The 27,168-nt window shown below is 40.5% G+C and overlaps 1 long non-coding RNA gene across 1 annotated transcript; it reads right to left on the minus strand.

The window, feature by feature from the left end:
* Nucleotides 1–11,611: 11,611 nt before the first annotated feature.
* LOC128314408 (uncharacterized) lies at nt 11,612–20,123 on the minus strand. Its single transcript, XR_008296025.1, has 3 exons — nt 16,272–20,123; nt 15,515–15,656; nt 11,612–15,421 (listed from the first exon to the last, which is right to left on the minus strand). It is a non-coding gene; the product is annotated as an uncharacterized LOC128314408 (long non-coding RNA).
* Between the last annotated feature and the right edge of the window lie 7,045 nt (nt 20,124–27,168).

Raw genomic sequence — 27,168 nt, forward strand, 5'->3', positions numbered from 1 at the left:
ATCGCAGGGTAAGATGTCAGGTAATATACCCAAGATCACAGCATTAGTAGGTAGTAGAGCTAAGAGTTGAGAGCCAGATCTGACTTCAAGACTCTAGTCTTTTTCTTGTGTTGCTCAGGGGAGTAGAAATAAGGCTTTCAGCATTATGGCATGTTTTTATCCTGAATGACAACTACCATAGTCCATGGAAGTGTTAACCGGTCTGTGGCAAAAATCTTTGGCCAAAGCATGATCTAAGGATTTCATTTTCTGTCACTTAAAACCCATTAATGGAAAGGTAACACTAGAGTTTTCATTTAGTAGTGCTTGTATTTGTTTTCCGGGGCTGCTCTAACAGATTATCACAAACTGTGTGGCTTAAAACAACAGAAATTTATTTTCTCACGGTGTTGGAGACGAAAGTTCAAAATCAAGGGGTCAGCAGGGCCACGCTCGCCCTGGAGGCTCCAGCGGGAAGTCCTTTTCTTTATTCTTCCAGCTGCTGGCAGCTGCAGGCATTCCTTGGCTGGTGGCCGCAGCCCTGTCTCCACATAGCCTTCTCGTCTGCTCGTCTGTGGCACTTCCTTGCCTCTCTACGACAAAGGTATTTGTGATGACATTGAGGAACCATCCAGATAATCCAGAGTAATTGCCTTATCTCAAAATCCTTAACCTAACTGCACCTGCAAATACCCCTTTTCCAATTAAAAGGAATTACCAGTTTTAAGGATTGGTACTTACTCTCTTTGGGTCATAATTATTCAACCTACTGTAATATTATACTTGGTGAAATCTATTTTTCACTCACATACAGGAGAACTACATGTAGTGGTAGTTAGGTTATCAATCTATATTTGCTTCTTTGGACAGAATAGACAAGATACTACTCTTTATCCCTTCTCGTCCCTATTATCCTCCACACCACCTTCATCCCCTGCTAAACTCGGTCATGTTTAGAGGAATCTGTTTCTGGAGTACAGGTGGGCCATAGGCTGTAACACTGCCTTTAAACAGTAGTTTAAGTAGCCTAGGGGCTACCAGAGCCCCTGCTATGGGTCCTGTACTTTCAAGGCGCTCACTCCGGCCTCACTACCAGCTGCACACCTCCCTACAAGGCACAGAGTCCACGTTCAGGAGAAGTGCCTACCTAGAGTTCATTCCCTCCCTTTCCCATTCTAGATCACATTCTGGGAACCTGCAATCTTAAGAGATTGCCCAAAGATGGGGCGCCTGGGGGGCCCAGTCAGTTAAGTGTCCGACTTCAGCTCACATCACGATCTCATGGTTTGTGGGTTCAAGCCCCACATCATGCTCTGTGCTGACAGCTCAGATTCTGTGTCTCCCTCTCTCTCTCTCTCTCTGCCCCTCCCCTGTTCGTGTTCTGTCTCTCAAAAATAAATAATTGTTAAAAAAAATTTTTTAAAAACATATTGCCCAAAGACCCCTATGTGTTTCCTCCCGAAGATGGACAGGACTGCTCACATGGACACTCCCAGCCCTGAGAGATGCCCAAGATGAAGCTATTTCAGGTGTGGATTCACGTGGATGAAGAGACTGGGCCATCTCTACACATGCACTCCAGGCCAGAGCCAGGTGTGGGAAATGAAGGCTGAGAGCATCTATTCACTCTCTGACCCAAAGCCCTGAAAATGTTACAGGTGGGTCTGGTGGTGAAGATGGGGATTAAGGCAAAACCAGGCATGGCTAAGAACCGCTTATCATAACAGGGTAGGAGACAGGAGAATACTAGATCATTTTGAATGGCCAAATAACTACTCTGCTGATTTATTGTCTACCAAATGCTATAGATGACAGATAGATAGATAGAGATAGAGATAGAGATATAATGATGGCTTTATATGTTAATGGGCTTAATGTTCCTACCCTTTGACTCAATAATTTTACTTCCTAAAATCTAATCCCTGAAAATATTTCAAAATACAGAAAAGGATTCATAGACAGATTTTCATCGCCCTATTTTTTAAGATAGTAAAGAGGGAAGCATCCCAAATGCCCGGTAACAGACAGATGGCTAAATAAGCTGTGATATATTGAAATAAATATAACGGAGCTTATAAAAACAATGTTTACAAACTGTTGTACAAGGTATAAAATATGTATAATTTTGAATAAAAAATAAAATATATATGGTACAAAATTAGTACTGTAAAATGGTCCCACCTGTGTAAAAACTAATCCTAGGAAAAAAAATGACTTCAAGGAAATAACCAAAATATTAGTTACCCACAGAAAGTAGGATTCTGGATTACTTTTGTTACACTTCATAATCTAATTAACAAATTGCAATAACACACATTACTTTTACAACCAGGTTTTGAGAAGCAACACTAAAACTAAAATACCGATACTACTTACACATGGTGTTAATCAGTTTCTTCCCCAAACCACACAAGATAACAGACAGTTGAAAGATTGCAGGGGGTGGGGATGTGGACTGTGTATAAAAAGGAAAGAAAGAAAGGGAAGAAAGAAAAGGAAGGAAGGAAGGAGAAAGAAAGAGAAAGAAAGAAAGAAAGAGAAAGAAAGAAAGAAAAGGAAAGAAAAAAGAAAGGAAGAAAGAAAGGGAAGAAAGAAAAGGAAGGAAGGAAGGAGAAAGAAAGAAAGAAAGAAAGAGGGAAAGAAAGGAGACAACAGCAAAACAACTTTGGAAACTAGAAAGCTGTGGATAAGATGTCATTGATGATGTAAAGCTGAGAAAAACAACCTCACTACCAGCAGCATGGGGAAGACAGGCTGATCCACAGAAAAACTCAGGAATTGGAGGAACCCTATTATGTAAAAGCAGGAATACAAATGGGCCATGGAAACTAGAGGATCAATTGAAAATCTGCACAGACTATAGAACCCCAGAAGTCTCTCCCACTCCAACAGAGGACAGGGTGACTCTCCAAAAAGTGCACCAAAGAGATTCTGAGCTGAACGCAGGGGCAGAACTGAGGGTCAGTGTATTGTATTGAGAATAGGGGCATTAAGTACATGGTGAGATCTCTTCTTGCTTCCTCCAGAACGCTGGTAGATAGGCTTACCCCTTTCAGATAGGGAACTGACCAAACCAAGAGAAAAGACATCTATGGACCAGGGGTCCCTCAGTAAAAAAAGCCATCCATTGACAAAATTTCCCCATACACGTAGTTATCTGTCACCCTTTGGTTGCCTCAGTCTTAAAAAATGAGCAGAAGCCAAGGATAATAAGTCGTTTGAGAAAAGTCCCCAACATGAAAGAGAGAAGCTAAGACATCTAAAAAAGTAAAAAAATGACTCAGGGGAAACAAAAATATTGCAGTAAACAGAGACTTTGAAAAAAACTATAATGGAAACCTTCAGTGAGGTAAGAAAGTATACTTAATCCATAAAATAAAACCACAAACCTATAAACCTAAGAATATTGAGGGGGGAAAAAGATCTTTGCACTTTAAAAATACTATGATAGCTGGGGTGCCTGGGTGGCGCAGTCGGTTAAGCGTCTGACTTCAGCCAGGTCACGATCTCACGGTCTGTGAGTTCGAGCCCCGCATCAGGCTCTGGGCTGATGGCTCAGAGCCTGGAGCCTGTTTCCGATTCTGTGTCTCCCTCTCTCTCTGCCCCTCCCCCGTTCATGCTCTGTCTCTCTATGTCCCAAAAATAAATAAACGTTGAAAAAAAAATTTTTTTTTAAATAAAAAAAAAATACTATGATAGCAAAATGAAAATCTAAAAGAAAGGAAAGAAAAAGGCTTGAAAGCAAAGTTAACCATTGCCGTGGTAGAGCTGATCCTCAAACCTAAGCTCCCCCTTCCTCACCTTTCCTCCCATCAATGCCTGCCCTCCAGTGCGTTCTCATGGATGGCAGCTGTGGTTTAGAGAATTTGTCTGTAGCATTCTAAGCCTCCCTTAGAACCGTTATATCAAAACATTCTCACTTCACGAGCAATAAAACTTTATTGCCAGATTCTGCCATTTATCTGGAAATAGAAAAATAGGTCTCCCCTACCCTCTGTTTCTCTCTTCATTCTTAAGTGCATTCTGTGCAATGATTGTATAATACCAATTGCCCACTGGGTGTTTTACTTTATTTTTCCAGGCAGCCCACACAAAATAGACTGTCCTTTATAGCCTTTAGAAATAGTAACTTGAATTAGCAAGAAGAATTGACGTGCTCACAGAGGCAACTTCCACCAACACCAGCGAGCTCCCTCCTCAAATGCAGCCCCACCCTGAACCTTTCCTCGCTCAGCCCTCCCATCTCTGAGATCATTAATTACCTACTCCTTCAGCACATTTGTGCTCTACTCCTAGGTGCTGACAACACAAGCCTGTCTCCTTTTACATGGTTGTTTGAAACTTTCACAGTAGGCAAGGCTCAGATTTAATCATTTGATTCTGATGCACATTCTTTAACAACTTAGAGCAGCATTTAAGTACAGTATGACAGATCTGGGACTATCACAACCCTCTTGATCAGAGTTATTCCCACAGCCAGGGGTCCATCCTTGTGAAAAGTTAAATGCCTGGTTCTAAAAAGCTTTTAGACTTTTCATTTGGTTGTGCTGAAAGCTTCCACTTGTTTTTGTTGTCATCTGATATATATTTGAGTTCTAGGAAGACCAAATACACGATGATTAAACTGGTTTCTAGTTTCACTGAATCATAAGCATTACATAAAACAGAAGTCCATTCAAATAAATGTACTTTGGGGCGCCTGAGTGGCTCAGTGGGTTGAGCGACCGACTTCGGCCTAGGTCATGAGCTCACAGTTTGTGAGTTTGAGCCCCGCGTCGGGCTTTGTGCTGACAGCTCAGAGCCTGGAGCCTGCTTCCGATTCGGTGTCTCCCTCTCTCTCTGCCCCTCCCCCACTCATGCTCTGTCTCTGTCTCAGAAATAAACATTAAAAAAATTAAAAACAAAAACAAATAGATGTGCTTTAAACAGTGTGTCCTGCTATGAGAAAGTTCAATACCTGTACCCGTAAAACAAATGTGTTTGAGGAAGTCATTTACACCAGTAAGATGTCTAATCAATTAGAATTTGCCAAAAATGAAATCTCTTAGTCCTCCTAAACCATACACATACACACACACACACACACACACTTTCAATTTATGAACTATGTACTTTGGAGCACATACATTTATCTTTACAAGAGCTGTAATATTTATCAGTCAGAATTCCCCAAATAATTTTGCATATAATTATCTCATTTGATCCCATTTGTGACCCTGTTAAAGATGCACAGCAGCTCTTGTCTCCAATTTGTAGATGGTGAAATAACTTGTTAGAATGAGTGAAAATGGGCTTCCTTCAAATAAATGTTCCTTCTTTGCATATACCAATGCTTCCAGCAGTAGCTAAAAGCTAGTAGGAGCTCAGTAAATATTCTTTGGTGGGGGGGACACAAAAACCTCAAGAAGATATTTATTATCTGGGGCGCCTGGGTGGCCCAGTCAGTTAAGCATCCGACTTCGGCTCAGGTCATGATCTCACAGTTCATGAGTTTGAGCCCCACATCGGGCTCTGTGCTGACAGCTCAGAGCCTGGAGCCTGCTTCGGATTCTGTGTTTCCCTCTCTCTCTGCCCCTCCCCGACTTGTGCTCTGTCTCTCCCTGTCTCTCAAAAATAAATAAATGTAAAAAAATTGTTAAAGAAAATATTTATTATCAAAGTTATATCTTAAGGGATTTCAAAGGACAAAGTTTGCAAGAATAACAGATATGGTGAAATACTGATTCAGCAAGGGCATTGATTCCCCAACTTCCTGAAAGAGACAAAAGGTCTCTTGACTCATCCTCTTAACCTAAGTCATCCCTTGGATGATACGTCAGCCTGGCTGGCTGTCTCTTTTACAATATCCCTGGCTCAGAGGTGAACAAGGTAAATAAGGTAAAATCGAAATTATGTTGGGCTACTTGGCAAATGGCTATTAAAGAAATAAAGTTAGTACTACTGTTTTGAATTACATGAAGCAACTCAAAGAATGCCAACAATATGGCATTTCATGGAGAAGTAAACAAAATGCGTTATTAGCAAATACAGTGCTTCTTACAATGGTTGCTTTGTGTGCCCTGTGACAGAGGCGACCACATTGTCTGGTGATCATGGGTTTCCATATATAACCATCTCTACCTCCTACCCCTGGGATAGGGTCTAGATCTTATTAATCTTGGTCCTGCTAGAGCCTATCTGGTCCAAGTCTTTTAGGGACCCAATGAATGTTTGATAAGGAAGTTAATTAATGAATAAATAAACTGCTGTGAAAGGTGATTGGATGCATCCTGGCAGAGAAAATAGCATAGGCTAGAGAGTCAGAAAAATTTAGGTTCACTTTCCAGCTCATCCAAACAGAAGCTGCACGATCATAACTTTCTCAACTGCTGAGTCCCTCTTGTCTCAACTGTAAAAGTAGCCTAACACTGGGAAATAATGCCTACAGTAGAAGTCTTCTCTGACAAGGAAATGAGGGAATGAGGTAAGCATTTAACTGTTCTCCCTGACACCTTGGATGCCCTATAAATTCACTTAACTATGAAAATTTTTTTACCAGGCAAGTCAAACTTCAGATCTCAAAATAGCATAGCCCCCAATAATCAAGTCCTGAAACACAGTTCAACTAAATTCACTATCCTCTTTCAATACACAAGACAGGGGATGATTAATTTATTATTTTTTTAATGTTTATTCATTTTTGAGAGAGAGAGAGACAGAACGTGAGGGGCAGGGAGAGAGGGAAACACAGCATCCAAAGCAGGCTCCAGGCTCCGAGCTGTCGACACAGAGCCCGATGTGGGGCTCAAACCCACAAACAGTGAGATCATGACCTGAGCCAAAGTTGGACGCTTAACTGACTGAGCCACCCAGGCACCCCAGGAATGATCATTTAAAGTGCATACCAGTGGCCAGCAATGAAAATAACAAAATGAATGGTGCGTATGTTACCATCCACTAAAACATGTCCATGAATATGGCTTTGATGTTAGTTTAATTATTGATTTTATTGAGAATGAATATTTATATGACTGCTTTAAGATTAATACATTTGTCCCAGTAATTTGTTGGAATTCGGATCCCCAGGTGATTTAGCGACAGCAATTTCTACGTAGGAAATGCATGGTTCATGAAATAGCTTGGAAACCAAGATTAAGGCCAAAAATGATTGAAAGAAACAAAAAAATATTTCTAAAACCTCTGTGGGAATTCCCTCCTTCCTTTGCTGCAGAGGAAGAAAACTTGGCCTCGTGTGATTTCTAATTCTCTGTAAGCCTTTCCACAATGCAAATGTCACAGTGAAAAATTTGGCAATTGCTTTCGGGGAAGGTAAGTTGCCCAGATCACTAGAAAATGTTTTGACATTTAAGTGACCCTTCCATTCTGTTTTACAAAAGAAGTTCCAATTAAGCTCAAAGCACTCTTCTTATTTACTATCCTGGCCCTAGAAATGAAGGCCACGTAAAGTTGAATGCTATCTTTACTGTGGGAGCAGGGCTAAATGCTCTGTGAGGGAGAATAAGAACTCTCAGCCACCCCCCAAGAAGATAAGAGCTGATGAAAATTACTTTTTGCCTTGAAATTTATCACCATTTCCCCACAGCATTGTTTTTTCCCTTGGCCGTAGCCCAACACAGATGCTCAATTCAGCTGGTAGGACACAGGGAACGGTGTCGTGTTGGAAGGTTCTGGTCCTGGTTTTGCTACAAATTTATCATGTAATGTTGAATAAGCCTCTTCATCCTTCAGAACCTCTGTTTTCCTATCTATTAAATGAGGGAGGTGTAGCAGATAATTTCTGAGGCCTCTTCTAGCTCCAGTTGTATGGTGTGTGCATTTGTGGTCAGGAGCAGGAGGAAAAAGGTAGAGTTTGTGTAACAATGGGCTTCCCCCAATGTGGTCAGCCATCCCCTGCTTCCAGTGGAAACCCAAATGTTAAAATGGAACAACTGTAGTGATCTGAGGCCGGGGGTGGGACTCCACAGTTGCTCAAATGAAGAGTCTGGAAATGAGACACAGACCCCAGCAGGTACAGGTGGCTCTGGCAATCTAGACAGTTTGATTTACAGACTTGAAATAATACTGGACAAAAGGCACTCCTATTTTCTCTGTAGCGCTAATTAGTATTCTTTCCTTGCAGGTTGTAGGAATCATACCAAAGTAGCTTGAGGAAAAAAGGTGCAAATGGTTATATGAATAAAATCTAGACCTAGAGAAAAACTGGAACTGTAAATCCTTCAGGAACCTAGGAGATACTCTCCTGCTTACTGTCTCTTGTCACTGCTTCCTCCTCCATACTGGTTTTTCCCACCATCCTCCTCTTCCTCCTCCTTCCCCTCCCCCTTCTTCTTTGTCTCCTCCTCTTATCCCTCCCCAGTAGGCTTTCTCCACTGTCCATCACATAAATATGCACCACTGCTCCTGACTTTAGATATTACAGTCCTACTCATGCCTAGAGAAGAACAGCCCCTTCTGACTCCATTTCCAATTTCCCTGGACAGAAGTGCTGAATGAACCATGTATCTGTCTATGTCTTGTCCAACTGTGGCCAAACACTGTTGGCAGGGCTCTGGCGACAGTGGGTGGGGGTTGGTCCTGGGGGCCATGTGAATAGACATTTCTAAAACTCCAATGATAAGGTCTGTCTTGTTAAGCCTTCCTCAGATATAAAGCAAACTTTGATCACTGGTTCCATTTGTCCACTTGAAATTGGTTATATGAATGTTCAGCCTCACTCAACTTCATGATGTAGCTGATGGCCAAAATAGTTTTTAACAGTTGATATTGATATTATTTTTTTAAGTAGTGCTACACAATTAAGCATAATCATATTTAAAATGAGAGGTCTTTTTTTTTTTTAATGTTTATTTATTTTTGAGACAGAGAGAGACAGAGCATGAGTAGGGGAGGGGCAGAGAGAGAGGCAGACACAGAATCCAAAGCAGGCTCCAGGCTCCGAGCTTTCAGCACAGAGCCTGACACAGGGCTCGAACTCACGGACTGTGAGATCACAATCTGAGCCGAAGCCAGATGCTTAACCGACTAAGCCACTCAGGCACCCCTAAACAAGAGGTCTTTAAATGCCTTTCAAAATCTCACTTAATTTAGTTGTATCTAGTTGTTGTTACTTGGTTCACATAATTCAGAATATTGGACTACAGAGATGATTTCATCTGAAATTTCTTCTTGAAATAATTTACTTAGTCCAAATGGAACACTGTGCTTCAGTTCCCAGACGGGTTGTTTATAGCTTACGTTATATGAAGATTCCAAGCTGATGTCAGGACACTGAGGATAGCTTCGGGAATTGCAAAAATGGAAGAAAGACATGGCCAGAGATATTTGAACATTTCTTTCCTCAAGTAGCATCAAAGAAGTAATTGCTAGTTCCTATGAGAGATTTATAGAGGCCTTCCTTTCTTAGCTACCACAACATATCAATTTATTTCTACTTACTCATTTATTCACCCAGCAAATAGATATTTGTTGTCTACTCTGCAAAAATAATAATTTGCTAGATTGTTTTTTCCACATGTAACCAGGCTAGTCTTTTGTTACCAAGAGAAAAATGTGTTCCACCATGCTCAATTATGAGTCACTTAAGAGTCATTAAACATCCACCATAAATACATTTTCACAGTTTTGTGAGTTTTTTATTCCTGGGTAAAAAAGCACATGTTGTAAAAAAAAAAAAATTTCAAATGATACAGAAATAAAGCAGAAGCTAGAAGTCTCCTGTAAGCCATCCCTTCCTCTGTTAACAGTTTGCTTATAAATTGTGATAGATTTTTTCCTATGCATATACTGATACAAATTATATGTGCATGTGACTAACAACCATATGAATGCACTTAAGATACATATACACATTTTTATTTATTTCTTTATCTTTTATTTTTAAATTTTATTTCAGAGAGAGAGAGAGCACACACGCAAGTGGGGGAGAGAGTCAAAGGGAGAGAGTGAGTGAGTGAGTGAGTGAGAATCCTAAGCAGGCTCCACACTCAGCATGGAGCCCAACACAGGGATCGATCCCATGACCCTGGGATCATGACTTGAGCTGAAATCAAGAGTTAGACGTTCAGCTGACTGAGCCACCTAGGCATCCCTACACATGATCACTTGTCAGTGTATTATAAGTACTTGCTCTTAGCTACCTCAACCTTCTAAAAGGCAACGTAGTAACCCATTATTTGAATATAGGAAATACCTTTCAAACTGTCTCCTAATTATACTCATTTTAGGTTGTTTCCAAGGTTATTTCCCTTTGTTTTTCTGTACAAACATTGCCACGATAAACATTCTTATCTACATATTTCTCTTCGCTTGAGTCAGCATTTCCAAAGAATGAAATCCTAGAACTTGAATCACTACATCAAAGAGTATATATATATATACAGTCATCATTTAAGTAATAGCTGCCAAATTGCTTTCCAGAAACCTTTTACCAAATTATACCCTCACCTGGAATTCATGGCAATGCCCGTTCTCCAGACCCTGGCCAGTGCTAAGTGTCTAATAAATCACTGCTCCTTGTCCAGATGAAGAAAGGTTATTTTAATGTTTTAATTTGCATGTCTTAGCGGCACATATTTACCTGTTTCTTGTATTTCTTCTGACAGTACCAATTTATTTTTATTTGTTCACTTTCAATTGGATTCACCTTTTTATGCTGATTTTAGTGTGCTTCTTATGGCGTTGCTGTTAACCCTTTGTGGTCTGCACATTCATTGCCTTTTGTAAAAACCTTTCTGAGTTTTCAATCGCTTTGCAGCAAGTCTACGATCTGAAACTAATACAAAAAGTTAAACACTTTATGTAATCAAAATATCAGTTTTTCCCCTTTGTTTCCTGGTTTCCACCTCATATCTTCTTGTATTAGCTTTCTATGCTGTTGTAACAAATCACACAAATTTATGTTTTAAGACAGCACACAATTATTGGCTCGCAGTTCTGGAGCTTGGAAGTCTTACAATAAGATGTGTTCCTTCAGTGCGTTCTAGGGAAGAACCCATTTCCTCTCCTCTTCCAGCTTCTAAAGGCTGCCTGCATTCTTTGGCTCATCACCCTATGCTCCTTCATCTTTCAATCTAGCAGTGTGGCATTTTCAAATCTCTCTCTCCCTCATCTGCTTCCTTCATTACATCTCCTATCTCTGTCTCTGAGGCTGACCCTCCTGCTTCCCCCTTATTAAGACCCTTGTGACTACATTGCACCCACCGGATAATCTAGATTAATTCAGCATGCTTACTTTAATCAATCTGCAAAATCCTCTGGTTAGTAAAGTGACATGTTAACCGGCTTCAAAAAGTAGGACGTGGACTACTTTGAGGGGCTTTTATTCTGTCTACCACATTTCTCAATCAAAGGATTATAAATATTACTCCTTATATTATCTTCTACTATACTGTGATTTTGGGGTTTTTTTCATAATTACAAAAATCTAGGTTTTATTTCAGTATAGTATGCCATTTATTTAAGCCTCATAAAAATAAACTTGCTTCTCTTGTATTTCTAGTGCTTTCCTTATTTTTCTATTTAGACTATAAGCTTGCTAAGGGCCCACACATTGGACCAACAAACAAATAAATAAACAAAAAGCACTCTTGACCTTGTAGCTTTCTAGTTACTGCCCACCCCACCCCACCCCACCCCACCCCCCTTTGCTTCCCAGCTGCACTGCTCTGGGCACTAGCCTGTGCTCCTCATAACACAACCTCAGTTTTCACTCACATCTTCTGTCACTGAATTTCCCAAGTGCCCCAAGTGTCTTTCCGGCATCAGTCTCATTTTCCGTCCTCATTGCTGCTGCCAGAATGTTTTTCCCAAAATCCAAACCAACCATGTCACTTCCTGGCTTGAAACCCATCAAAATTCTCCCATTGCCTGCAGGATGCAATGCAAACTTTGGGGTGAGGTGTATGTGACCCTGCAGGTTTGGACCAGTGAGGACCTCTCCAGGTCTCTGCCAACCCCCTGTGCTCTCGTCACACTGAACAATGTATGGTCCTGAAGGTTCCATTGGGAACCTTCTCTTCTCTTCAGGTTTCTGAGCCTTGTGCTCCTCTACCTGGAATACCCCACAGTTCCCCGTGTCTGCCAACAAAGGGCCACCATCTCCCAAGACCCAACTCCAGAGCTGCTGCTTCTGTGCAGTCTTCCCTGACCAGCCCCCCTACTTCCCAACCCACACCTCATAGACCAGCCTTACTGTTACCTTATCAGTTTCTTTATTATTCTCTCTAGCTTACAGAGGCTAGGGAGAGGGTACAAGGGTTGTTTGGGATGGCTTTTACAGTCTCTCAACCTTGATGTGCTTCTCCACCCTAAGCCAGTCAAAATAAACACATGATGATAGAAACCCAAGGTGCTTGCCATACAAATGACTTCTCCAGATAAGTTCAGAGGAATGCGTTCAAAAGAGCCAGATCCTCTCCCTAAACCTCTTTATCTCTGTTAGCCTTGAGGGCAGGAAACAGATTCTGCTCTATGTATATAAATGAGAAAGGGATTGATTACAAGAATTAAGTGCTTATAAAATTGTTGGAAGGGCTGCAGAAGGAACCAGGAAGTGTCCTGGGAACTACCTGGTTCAAGAACACTCTACCATAGGACTCAGGCAGACACTGCCATCAACCCAAGTGGTATAGGCACTAGGAATCCCACAGTGCAAGTGACAGATTGACTTCAGCTGCTGTAACTGCCTCTCAACACTCTCTACTCTGAGCCCAGCTTATCAATACAAGTGTCAGGAAGATAGACTTTTCTAATTTCCAAGTCTTGTGCAAATGCATCGATTTGGTAGAACCTATTTTACATGGGGAATATTAGCTGCAAGGGAGTCATGGAAAATTAGACTTCTGCTCTCTAGCCTTTTGCAACACAAGAGAGGACACGGAAAGAGGTGAGGATGTTTAGAGGCAGAGATGTTTAGAACCAACTGACCATACCAAATTGCCCCTCAATAAATATTTTAGAGCCACCACTGCTCTGTACACATCTATTCGAGTACTTGGAATATTTCCCCGAGGATGTTTAGCATCTGTCTCCCCTTACAAGACCTTGAGGATGGGGACAGTGTCGGCTTCATCTCTATCTCACAGGACCTCAAGACTAATTGGCAAGTGGTGCACACAACAGTGCATTAATCAATGTGCAGACAGAGCCAGACGATCTTGTATACATGCCCTTCTGGCCTCAATACACACCCCTGTTGTACTTCCCTTCAAGATGCATGCACAGAGCAAGAGAAGAAATCAAGAGCACAGATTTTGGAGTTAGAAAGGTCTGTGTTCAAGTCTAGGTTCTGTGTGATTTTGAGAATATATTCTCTCTGGGCCTCAGTTTCCTTACCTTTCCTTCTTTGAGGGGCTTGTTAGAAATATTGAATAAGGCACTGCATGCAAAGCACAGGATGTGACTAGTTTTTTGCCTCCCACCACTGAATCTACACTATCCGTGCCCCTTCGGACATCTTATGTATGTGCGGTAGGGAAGATAAGAACGAAGAATAACATAATGTGAAACACGCTGCATAGAACGGCAATTTAAACTTTTTTCTGCTGGAACTAATCATCTTAATTATTTTGCCCCTTTAGACTCTTTTATCTGAATATTTCAAAGGATGTTACAAGGACGAATTATGATACATAATTGATAACTAGATAGCTAGCTGAGGCATACAGGCTGAGTGATTTGTCAGTCCTCTTGTGAACCTCATAAAACCAGCAGCCTATTGGGGTTTTTGCTTTGTTTTTTTTTTTTCTTTTCCTTTCTTCTTTTCTTCATAGTAGTACTAGTATTATTTAGTTGTTGCTATTTCAAAGCTGATTAACTGCAAAAGCCTTTTTAATGATGGATTGTTATTGTCGAGTGTTCTGACCAAAATTACATGTTTAAGGGCAGAGAAGAATAAGAACTAGAAGGCAGGAACCAAACTACTAAATCACTCTTTCTGTTTCTAACCTGTAAAATTTAGGGATCGTTTTGCATTTTATTATATATTTTATTTTTTCCTCAAATTCCTGAAGCAGATTAACTTTAGCACATTAACATGGTATAGGGGTTCACAGACCCAGTTATATATTCAACCGCACCTCTAGTCAGTTCTGGGACTGGATTGAGGAAGTCAAAATCCCCAGGTTTTGATTCCTCCTGTCTAAACTTATTGAACCGAGCAATGTCCATTCCAGCTCAATGGTTCTGTGAGCCTTTGTACACAACTCCGAGGGAGGGCTGTGGACAGTGAGGAACCAACAACACTTTTCATCAGTGGCATACAGGAAGCCAAAAATACAGTCTCTTTGCCTTCCTTTCTGAGTAGAAGCAGCGGCAGGTAGCAAAGAAGAGCGAATCCTGACTTGCCCTTCCAGGGCCAGGGCAAAGAAACCATAGGGTTGGGAGCTGAGAGTGGCCTGCAGGGACCAAGCAAAGCTGGGGAGGAAACTGAGAAGGCAGCTTGCAGCTGAGAAGCCGAGGTGTTCCGGAGAGCTGCACACCCCCCAGTCTGGCAGGCCCCAAAAACCACTGAGCTATTATTGATGGTTCTGTTTAGTGATGCAATCTGCGTTTCTTCACTCTAATAAAATGCCAAATACTTGAAATGGGATTTTTACACCAGGGCCTTCCATATAATGACTTGGGCCCTCTTATGACTACATCTAAACTGTGTGGGCATCCAAACTAAAGAAAAATGTAAAATTAAAAAAAAAATCAGAACATAATTACACTAAAAAAGAGACCTTTGAAAAAGAGTAATCCAAGGGCACCTGGGTGGCTCAGTAGGTTAAGCGGCCGACTTTGGCTCAGGCCATGATCTCACAATCTGTGGGTTCAAGCCCTGGGTTGGGCTTGTGCCAACAGCTCTGAGCCTGGAGCCTGCCTCAGATTCTGTTTCTCCCTCTCTCTGCCCCTCCCCCACGTTCTCTCTCTCTCTCTCTCTCTCTCTCTCAAAAATAAATAAACATTAAAACAAATTAGAAAAAAAAAAGAAAATGAGTAATCCAACTCTTATCCACCCTTATCCCTCTTCCTTTTTATGGGTAATAAAAATGAGAATGAGAAAAGAAATCAATGATTTGCTCAAGGTCATCCAGCTTATCAGAATTTCAGTTAACTTAAGCCATGTGATTCCTCAATCAAATCCACCTGAAGTATAGGTTATATTTGTATATGACTTTGTGAATTATACTTGGCTACTTCTAGATTCAGCTGGAATGACAAAAAAAAAATCAGAAAAAAATTAGTGTGCCACTTCAAAGTATATATTCAGCCTGGACTTAACCCAGCAGTTGTCCATCTGTCCATCTGTCCATCTGCCCCAGGAGGTCCAGGCTGGAAGTGCCAGGGGCCCCAGGGACTCCTATGGTGAAATCCTCGAGCCCATTGTTTTCTTTGGTCTTTCATCAGTTGTTTTCCACAAGTGCCTCTTACCTTTCAAGCTCTGCCCATGAAGTTTCTGACCCTGTAAAGGGGAAATCAGACATTTCTAAGTCAGATTTCATTTAGTAATAATATTAAAGAAAAAAAAAACACCTTGAAAACCCCAGTGGCTTACTCGACAACAAGTATTTATTTCTCACGTATGAGTCTGGAGGTCGGCTGGGACGCTGCCTGTCTTTGTTCTGTGTGTGCTCTCATTCTGGGACATGACACGAGCTGAGAGCATAGCCCCATCAAGGTCCTGTTCTCACGGCGGACTGAGAGAACAAGAGCAAAAGGCTGAAGCAAACCTCATGGTAAATGTAAGTTGCTACTTGAAAGGGCATAAATCATTCCCACATAAATCCACCCTCATTCTACCAGCCAAAGAAAGTTACAAGGCTCATCCTGACTATGGGACATAAAAGCACCATCTACTTGGAGTCATGGCAAGGGTGGAAAAGAAGAAGCAGGTAGTTGGAAACAATAGGGAAACATACCACAGCATATAAATGCTGGCTTGTGAATGATGCTTTCTTGAAGCATAATAAAAGGCAACCAGCTGTACCTGGGGCAGATCGGTTAAAGAGTCTGAAAAACATAAAAACTTGCTCCAAGGCCTTTGCAAGGTGAATAGGAGTTTTCCAGACATAAAAGATTGAGAAAGCATTCTACACAGGAAAAACACTGTGAGCATTAGTATGAATGCACTAAATGATGTATTTTGTTCAGAAAACTGTGAACAATCTTATAAGAATGAGTCACGTTTGTTTTCCTTTCATCCTAGCTAGATAAGATTCTTCAGAGAATAAAACACACACACACATACACACACTTATGATTCAAGGGGAATCACAGGAGAAAGGTAAGGTTTAGGAAATGGTGTTGCTTACCTAGATTCCCTAAAACGTTCTCAAAAACGTTTGAGACATGACTTAGTGGCTCGGGATTCAAAAAACCACAGAGTAAAGGAAGAGAGGGTGTAGCTTAGCCAAAACTTGGCACTAAAGGTTCCGAAAGGCCATGTTACTTACATGGGTCACTAAGCTCAGAATATAAAAACAAACCATAAGAGGGTTCAGTTCTGGGTAAAATGGAGTAACACCACCCTGTCTCTCCCACTGAATGCAGCTATAAAATCTGGACAGAATGCAGCTATTTAAAGACTTTGAAAAGTAGCAGGTAGATTAGGAAAATGGACCAAACTTCAAAGTATGACAGTGTTTACCATTGTTTTTCTCCAGTAGCTCTGGCCAGGACTTGGAGGAAACACTGGGAAAAGCAGGCATCAAAGTGGGAAGAGAGAGCCCCAGAAAAGGCCACTAGTTCAGCTCAGTGAGGGGGAAAGAAGTCTACTGGCACCGACAGCAGCAGCACTTGGAAGAGCAAGCATCTAAAACTCTCCAGAAGGAGGAACTTCTTTCCTGATTGGAGGAGCTGTGGTCCCAAAGGAATGGGGGGAGCCTCTGTTGCTTTTTTCCTTTCCCTGTCCTTCCACCTGTTGGCCCCAGACACAAGTGCATTCATGGGAGTGCATGGCAGTGCGTGGTAAATAAAGTCCTAAGTTTCTGACTGAAAGTCTCTGCCTGGAGACTAAAAGAATGTCTCCAAAGAACTGGAAAGCACCAGGAAGGTCCCTGAGAGGGAAGAACACAGGAAACGGATTCCATAAGGTAACTTATGACCACTGAGACTCACCTTGAGCTGGACGTGGGTGGATCTAATCCTAAATAGCAAACTAAAGACTTTAAGGACTGAACCAAGATATACACCACCACGAAGGACATAGAACTGGCCACTGGGTGATGCACATGTGAGATGGATATGAATAGCCCTAAAAAGGCTTTGAAAATGGAAGAATATTTAAGTCACATCCAACAGAGGATTGGTAAAAATGTGCAGCCTAAACCCAACTGGGCTGATTGTCTGCTAAAACAAAAAGTCAACACTCTCCCTTGGACTAAAATAATATGTACAGTTTCATAGTACTCAAACATCCAGAATACCACCCAAATCTACCCAATATACAAAGAACCAGGAAAATCTAAACTCACATGTGAAAAGAAAACACAGATGTCACCCCAAGGTGACACACATGCTGAAATTATCTGACAAAGACTTGAAAGCAGCTACTATAAATTTTACTTCTGAAACTAATATTACATGGTGTGTTAACTAACTGGAATTGAAATAAAAACTGGAAACAAACAAACAAAGGCACGAGTAAGAAATTGCAAACACAGTTGGAACAAATGGAGAGATAGAAAATTTGGGCAAATAAATGGAAGATGGAAATAGAAATTTTAGGACAGAAAAAATATAGTATCCAAAATAAAAATCTTACCACATAGGCTAAATAGTGAAATGGAGATGACAGAGGGAAGATTCAATGAACTTGAACTTGAAAATAGATCAATAGAAATTATCCAGTTTAAACAGCACAGAGGAAAACTGTTTTTTAAAAAAATAAATAGAGCCTAAAGGACCTATGGGACAATACCAGAAGAGCTAATATTTATGTCATAAGAAGTCCAGAATAAAAGGAAAGAGCATAATATAGAACAAAGTATTTTTTTAAACAAATGGGTGAAAACTTCCTAAATTTTATGAAATACATAAAGTACAGTGAACCCCAAATAGGATATATTATATATGTGTGTGTGTGTGTGTGTGTGTGTGTGTATAAATTAATGCCCAGATACATGAAAAACAAACCGCTGAAAACCAAACACAAGAAAATCTCTTGAAAGCATCCAGAGAAAAATGATGCATTGCTTATATGGGAACAATGCTTTTAATTACTATGTATTTCTCATTACAAACCACAGAGGCCAGAAGAAGGGAGTGCATCTATAGAATATTCCTCCTGGCAATAGCAGAATACACATTATTTTTTAAATGCCCACAGATATAGCAAGATAGACCATATCCTGGACCATTATAAAATCTTCAACAAATTTAAAAGAATTTAATTCATTCTAGAGTCCTCCAGAAAAAATATATCCATGTTCATATGGTTGCACGAGTGAATTCCATCAAACATTTAAAAAAGAAATAACATCAATTCTAAATAATCTTTTCCAGATAAGAGAAGAGAAGGAAACACATATCATTTTAGAGAGCCAGCATGACTCTCATACCAAAACCAAAAGACTGAACAAGAAAGACAACCACAGACGTAAAAATCCTCAACAAAATAGCAGCAAATCAAATCCAGCAATATATAAAAAGTATGACACATTACAAGTACAAAGCTGATTTAACATTTGAAAATCAATCCATGTATCTACAATATTTTAACACTCTATGGGAGGAAAAGCACATGTTCATATCAATTGACGCAGAGAAGACATTTGACAAAATTCAGCATCCATCATGACAAAAACTCTAAGCAACATAGGAACAGAAGAGAATGTCCTCAGACTGATAAAGGACATCGACAAGAAACCCACATCTAACATCGTACTGTGTAGTCAAGTCTAAATACTTCCCTCCTAAGATAAGGAACGCAGAAAGTCCACCTTCCCACTTCTGGTCAAAATTACACAGAATTCTTAGGACAAGGCAAGAACAAAAACTAAAATCCATACACACTGGAAAGAGAGAGATAAAATTCTCTCTGTGGAAAGATGGCATGATTATCTGCATAGAAAATCCCAGTGAATCTACAATAAATATACTAAGGCAAATAGATGAATTTAGCAAGGATGTAGGATACAAAGTCAACACACAAAATGAATCGTATTGATATTAGTAATAAACAGTTAGAAAATGAAATCTTTAAAATATACCATTTATAATAGCTCCATAAGTATGAAATATTTAGGTATGAATCTAACCAAACATATACAGAATTTTTATACCAAAAATTACAAAATGCTGAAGAAATATATCGAAGACCTTGACAAATAGTCATATCATATTTGTAGACTTGCAGACACTGTATTTTTAAGATGCCAATTCTCTCCAAACTAGATTTAACCTAATTTTAGTCAAAAATTTTGCAGGGTTTTTGGTAGATACAGACAGGCTAATTCTAAAATTTATATGGAAGGCAAAGGAATTAAAATAGTCGATGCAATTTTGAAAACTAAGGATAAAGTTGGAGTAATACCACCACCCCATTTTGTCTTAATATAAAGTTATAGTATCAAGACAGTATATAATATTGGGAAAAGGAGAGACCTGGAGATCAATAGAACCAAATAGAGAGTTCATAAACAGAATCACACAAATATGGCCCGTTCGTTTCTGACATGTGCAAATGCTACTCGTTTCAACAAAAGGCACAGAGAAATTGGTCACTCATAGAGAAAAAAAATGAATCTCAACCAAAATTTCACCCCTTATGCAAAAATTAACTCAAAATGGATTTCAGATTTAAATACAGACTCAGAAGTATAAAACTTTCAGACAAGAAGAAGAGCAATTTTATGATGTTTTCAGTGGCAAAAGCAAAAATGGGCCAAAAGTTCTTAGATATAATGGGGGGAAAAATGAGTCAATTGGAACAAATCAGCATTAAGCATGTTTGCTCTGTGAAAGATGCTGTGAACTAGGAAAGACAAGCCACAGACTGGGAGAAAATGTTTACAAATCACATATTCAACAAAGAACTTTTATCCAAAATGTGTCAAGAACTTTCAAAACTCAGCAGGAGGAAAATAAACAACCCAAGTTTTTAAAAAGGAGCGAAAGATTTGAAGGCCTCGTGAGGGAGGATACAGAAGGCAATCAGCACCTGAGAAGACGCTGAACGTCGTTAGCCACCAGACAATTGCAGATGAAAGCTGAGACACTACAGCATATCTATTAGAATGCCCAAAGCAAAATGGACCGACAATGGACCCACAATGTGAGGCGTGGCCAGGAAGGGGGGGGGGGGGACTCGCAGAAGTTGCTGGCGGGTGGATAAAGAAATTGTGGTTTATATACACAATGGAGTACTACATGGCAATGAGAAAGAAGGAAATATGGCCCTTTGTAGCAACGTGGATGGAACTGGAGAGTGTGATGCTAAGTGAAATAAGCCGTACAGAGAAAGACAGATACCATATGTTTTCACTTTTATGTGGATCCTGAGGAACTTAACAGGAACCCATGGGGGAGGGGAAGGGAAAAAAAAAAGAGGTTAGAGTGGGAAAGAGCCAAAACATAAGAGACTCTTAAAAACTGAGAACTGAGGGTTGATGGGGGGTGGGAGGGAGGGGAGGGTGGGTGATGGGTATTGAGGAGGGCACCTTTTGGGAGGAGCACTGGGTGTTGTATGGAAACCAATTTGACAATAAATTTCATATATTGAAAATAAATAAATAAATAAATAAATAAATAAATAAAACAGTGCAACCGCTGGAGAAAACAGCTTGGCAGCTCATTAGGAACATACCTTTGCCGTGTGGTGCCCACATTCTCACTCCTAGTTATTTCCTCCGAGAAACAAGAAACATGCCCCCACAAAAAAAAGCTGCATAAATGACCATCGCAGTTTTCTTCATAATAGCTAAAAACTGGAAACAACTCAGATGTCCTTCAAAGGGCGAGGAGATAAACAGTGTTACATCCACATAATGGAACACTTTTCAGCTGTTAAAAAAGGAATTAATTAATGATACACACAGCTTGGATGATCCCAACGGCATCGTGCCGAATGGAAGAAGCCAGTCTCAAAAGGGTACATATTCTCTGATTTTATTTACGTGGCATCGTCGAAAAGACAAAGCTGTAGCGACTGAGAACAGATCGGCGGTTGGGGATTAGGAAGCTGGTGGGGAGGTAGAGCTACAAAATTAAAGCACAAGGGAGTTTGGGAGGGTGATGGAACTGTTCTGTATCCTCTTATGGTGACGCTTACCTGAAAATAGACATAGGTTAAAATTTTACTGTGCCCCTACTGACCGTACATTCTACTGATTGGACACCTCCCCAAGAGGTAAGTTTTACTTTGTGTTAAGTTTTAAAATAAAATGTAAAAAAATACTGGTAAAATGCCTCTAATCTTAGTACTGAGTCCTATGTAAAATTTCTCTCATATAATATAATTTCTCTCATAATAACTGGAGTGTAACGAACAGTAATGAATACCAAATATCCTAAAGGTGAACCTATAAAGTTATTTATTCATTAGTTTATTCATTCATTTACTCATTTACTCAACAAATTCTTACTGAGCGCTCACTATTTTTCAAGACACTACCAGTCACAGGATTTAGCCACATGTATTATAAGACTTCAGTTTGAAACATCTTCCAGTGTGGGCTAAGGGCACAACGACAAAACACAAATTATAAAAGCAGTCCTGCATAAGCTGAACTAATACAATCTGGGTACTCCGCTATCCTTTGCCCTGACTTACATTTAGGATGGATTTTAGAAGATGGAGAGGAATAAATGGGTTGCAATATGTAAGTATTAGTTCTCTAGACCGAGCTTTTAATAAACAGTAAGTGGCAGAGAGTTTGAGATAATATCCCTGCTAAGTACCTGGAGTGCATTACTCTATCATTTCAGTTAAATCCAGAGCCACTTGCTGGGGGCAATCAGCCCAGCTGGGGTGGAACCACTTACAAAAGCTGAAAAGTCTGATAAGTGCTCCAGCCCTTCGAGAAAGACAATCTGCTGGGGGAAGCAGAAATGGGAAAGGTCAGGAAAAATCTTTATAAGGGACTCAGAAACTATAACTTTGAACGATATAAATTTTAGATATATCCCACAGAATTTACTGTATCAAATGTTGAACCATATACCAGCTCGGTATTGGGAACTGACCACCAAAAATTATTATTTGGGTTTGGGATTTTAAAACAGTTAATTTGTAATTTGTGAAAGGTAAGGCCACTTGATGAACTGAATTTTGTGCCCCCCTCCAACCAAAAAAAAAGTCATATGTTGAAGCCCTAACCCCCGGGGTGATGGTATTTGGAAATGGGCCTCTGGGAGGTAATTAGGTTTAGATGTGGTTATGAGGATAGGACCTCCATGATGGAATTAGTGCCCTTACAAGAGAAGACACCAAAGCTTCCTGTCTCTTGCTCTCTCACTCTCCCTCTCACTCTCCCCACTCCCGCATTCTCTCTCTCTCTTTCTGTGTGTGTGTGTGTGTGTGTGTGTGTGATTTGAGGACACAGTTAGAAGGAAACCAGGAAGTGGGCTCTCACCAGAAGCCGACCGTGTCGACACCTTGATCTCAGACTTCCAATCTCCAAAACTGAGAGACATAAATCTGTTTATACCACTCAGTCTGTGGTAGTTTGTTGTGGAAACTGAGCTGAGTAACATATCACTCCTAGGTCATGACAAGAGTAAAAATCATTATAATTGCTAAAATATACTGAGTGCTTAAGACACAACATATCATTTCACCCAATCATCACAACATCCTTATAAATTAAGTACTATCATCATCCCCATTTCATAAATGGTGGAATATCTTTCCAAAGTCACCCATCTAGTAATGGCAGGTGTGGGGGGTAGGCTAGACCCTGAAAGTGCTACACTTGTCCAATGCAAACTGACATAAGAACCATCTAAAATCTTTACTATTGACCCTACATTAAGGTGCAAGTTCTAAGTAAGTGCCAATAACTGGGTGCGAGTGGTCTCTGTGGAGATCATTATAGTTAATCCATAAACTATTCCTATCAGTGGAAGCCACAAATAACGTTCTATGATTCCCAGAAGATTTCTCCCAGATAATAAAGTATATAACTAAAAGAGGTTAATGGTGGAATACGGTGTACTTAAATCTTTCCTCTAGTTGAATAACTGAAGTTTGTCAGTGCCCTCCAGGCAAAATCAATGAGGAACACATCTATATTTAAACACCTTAGACTCTTGCCCAATGCAATAAAGGAGACCACACACCCTGAGGAACCATGGACATCTCAGTAAGAGGATGTCAAAAAGAACTTATAACAGATATCGGGATTGCATTAGGTGACTTTGCGGAAATTTCAGGAGGTAAGGTTTTGCTCTGGATTGGATCCTTTCAGGAAGCAGGAGTAATTCTATAATTCTAGAATCATATTTTAGGTAGAAGGCAAGAAGTACAAAGTCAGGCTGGAGCTGGGAGTGATAGAGAAGCAGCAGTCACTCAAAGCAGGCAGGATAGGGAAATATTCGGGATTTGGGGTTTTGCCCAGTGACCGTGTTTTGTAGACAAAATTACAGAGTGGTTTTGTTTTATGTCTCACTTCTTCATGGTCACAAAATGACCTTGTCCGATGGTGCTCTGGAAGATTCTTGTTCCAGAGGACAGCACTAAGTCCTCGCTGTAAGACTCAGACCAGCTCCTAGAGACACCGATGCCCCGCTGACAGGGCCAGGCCCACTCCCAGTTGGCTGGGGCTGCTTTTCTCTTTCTCAACCTAAACCTTTCCTTTCGTTCTCATAAAATATGGCCCTGGGAAAATGAAGTTTGCAATATATCAATTAGGTAATTGGCATCGAGTTGCCTTTCAGATGGAGTGTCTAAGAAACTAATTAGCATGTAATTGTAAGGGAATAGTGTTGTCTTTTAACAAAAATGTGATAGATCACTCTCTGAATCAACAAGCTACATATTATGTAGCAGTGGGTGCCCTTTCAAAAATAACAAAACCCCTTTTAGCATTCTTCTTTGGCACACAGATTACAAAATCATTTCTCGTGTTATCAAAATGCATCTAAATGTTTTCTTAGTGTCCACTGAGTCTTTCCAAGGAAAAAAAGGAAAGAGGTCACAGAGGCTAAGGAAATATTTGGATTTCAGTAGAAGGGATTTCCCAGTGGAAAGTATAAAGGAAAGAGTGTGGGTTTTGGAGTTAGATTATTTTTGTCCAAAGCAGTGGCTGGACCACATGGCATGTGTGACCTTGAGCTTGTCATTTAAACTTTCTGTAAAATGGACATAACAACTATACCTGGCATCACAGGTTAAAGATAATTGAGATAGAAAATAAAACACTCTGTAATATCCAAAAGCATTCTAAATACTGGTCACGTTGTCACCACGCATATAAAATACAGTGCTATTGATTTTAAACACATCACTGATTTCTTCAAAATAAGGATAATGATGTAAAAAAATAAACTGATCATATCAGGGTATCCCTTTAAATTAGGCACAGAATTTTTTTGATTTCTAAAAAATTCTCTGAAATTCAAAGCCAGTTTATATAAGATGTTTACCTCAGAAAAGTTAAAAAGATTCTCTGAGAGTCATATTATCTCCTATCTAACTGGCTCAAAGCCATTAATGTAAAATAAATGACCCACAGTATCATATTGATTTATTATTTCATCTTGTAAGAAATATTCCAGTCCTCAGGGCTCTGAGGGCATATAATTTTCAAAGACGAATAAATAGTGAGACTAACTTGAAATTAAAGGCACAGAAAATGGCTATGTTCTGTGAAAGCAGGTTAAATAGGTAGTTCAATCCATATGCATGTATAAACAGAGAATTGGAAGTAGGAGTCTCTGCCTGGCTCTTTAGGTGCAAAACCTTAAGGAAGAAAAGAAACAACTTAGTGAATAAACGATAGACTTGAAAGAACATGTGATGAGCAAGGGTCTGAATGAAATTCATTGGGTTGTCTGAAGGAGGCAGAAATAGAACACATGGAGACTGGTGGAGCTCAGGACAAGAGGTCCCACCATGAAGACACTGTGCATATTGAAGCTAAGTCAGGATGCAGCGATGGCCCAGCCTCCACCAGGCAGTCCAGGCCACTGCTAATGCCCAGAAGCACCATGGGTGCAGAGTCAAAGCCCATACACCAGCCAGTCTCCTGCTGCCTACACCACAGAGCTATACCAGCTATCCTCCCCATTGGAGTTCAGCAAGGACTATCCTTTGACAGCAGCCAGCATTGACCAATGGCCATTGACCAACCAGTAGAAGTGACACCCATGAGAGCTCCCAAGGCTCTGCTTGGTCTCTATCAACCTGACTTTTGTGTAAAGTCCCCTTGTCCCAAGAAATTCACAAACTCCAGGTCTGTATGGGGATGTGAAGCATGACATCTGGTGAAGTGGTCAGGGTGCAAGAGAAACCCCACATTAGCTGCAACTGAGCAAACCCAATCCAAGATGCCCTCTCCAGGTAAAAGTGTATGTCGAATTAATGAGATAAAAAAACAGAATTCCCATCCTCCTCCAAATATCCTTGAGGATCCCAAACTTCCAAGACAGTTGTTAGACCAAAGAGATTACCACACCGTCCTAGTCATTTCTGATCCTTACCGAGCCCCTTGATAAAGAAGTCAAGTTTTATTTGGGAAAAGCAGAGCAAATAAAGTAGACTTTCAATCAGCATTTGTCAATAATTAATTTTTGTTCATGTTTTTATTTATTTTTGAGACAGAGAGAGGCAGAGCATGAGCAGGGGAGGGGCAGAGAGAGAGGGAGACACAGAATCCGAAGCAGGCTTGAGGCTCTGAGCTGTCAGCACAGAGCCTGACGTGGAGCTCGAACTCACGGACCAGACTGTGAGATCATGACCTGAGCTGAAGTCGGACGCTCAACCGACTGAGCCACCTGGGCGCCCCTAACCGATAATTAATTTTTGTGAACAGATACACATTTAATGGACTGCCCTGTGCGCACTCTACCCTTCCTCACTGCGCATCATCAGCAGTTTAGAGGCTTGACCCTGCTCCAGGGTGAGCACTAAGCAGACTCTACCAACAACGGAAATGTCTTCACCCATGCGAGCATCAAGAAGCCCTCCAAAGCCAACAGCTCATGGCATTTCCGAGGAAACAGCCATCAGTTCAGGAAGAGGCGTGTGACTCAGATCACGTCAAAGAGATATCAGGGGAAACTTTCCAGAGAGAGAGAGTCACCGGTAGAAATGTTTTCTCTCTCTTCTGCCACAATTGTTGAGAAAGCAGATAGCTTCAGGATTGAGGATTGTACCTTGAGGATTGTCATAGATCCAGCTTTAGCCTGAAGCCTCCACTGGAAACAGCAGACAAAATGAAAAAAATCTGGATCCTTTATTGCACCCTATGCCGCTGGATCAACCTACCCTGATGCCAGCCCTGCTTCTGTTAAGTGACCGTATATAGTTCCTCTACAATTTAAGCCAGTTAAGTTTCTGTGACTTGTGACCAAATGCAACCTAATTGATACATATGGCTATGATGCCAGTTTAAGGAAATTCTATATTTGTGGCTTTAGAGGCCAAGCCATTTCCTATACATAGAGCCAATTTTCACCTGAAAATGCATCCTGTTCTGGCATTTTCCCAAACAATGGCTTGTCCCTCAGATTAAAAACCAAAAAGAATTAGAAGGCCTCAGGAGAGGATCAGAGTTAAAACACCCTGTCTTGGCCCTGTTGCAAAGGGACCAAGTGAAGAAAGGTATTTTCTGGAAACAGAAGTGAAATGTAATTGGGAAGCTGGGACATGAGGGAATCTGGCTGAGATGTTCTTTTAGGAGCAATGATCAGGTTAGCTATAGCTATAGCTATAATATTGTATATACTGGCTGTAATTTTCTGCCTATAACTTCTGTATTTTATGCCTTTGCTTACCTATAGTACTTTAAAATGTCCACTTTGAAAGCTCTAGTCCATCTCTGCTGTTCTAAGAGAAAATTGAAGACCTTTTAAGGGATTGAGTGTGTATCCATAATGGTATAGGAATTCAAGCGGGAAGACTCTAAGAAAAAAGAGAAAAATTAGAGCACTGGATGCTGACTACTCCCCTTTGGAGATTCTCCTCCAGGGCTTGACCCAAGAGGTCCTAGGTTTTATTTTGCTGATGAACATCACGTCCCTTTGTGGCACTCTGCTGACCTTGGGGGG

This window comes from Acinonyx jubatus, chromosome A1 (genome assembly GCF_027475565.1).
Source record: "Acinonyx jubatus isolate Ajub_Pintada_27869175 chromosome A1, VMU_Ajub_asm_v1.0, whole genome shotgun sequence".
Classification (NCBI taxonomy): Eukaryota; Metazoa; Chordata; class Mammalia; order Carnivora; family Felidae; genus Acinonyx; species Acinonyx jubatus.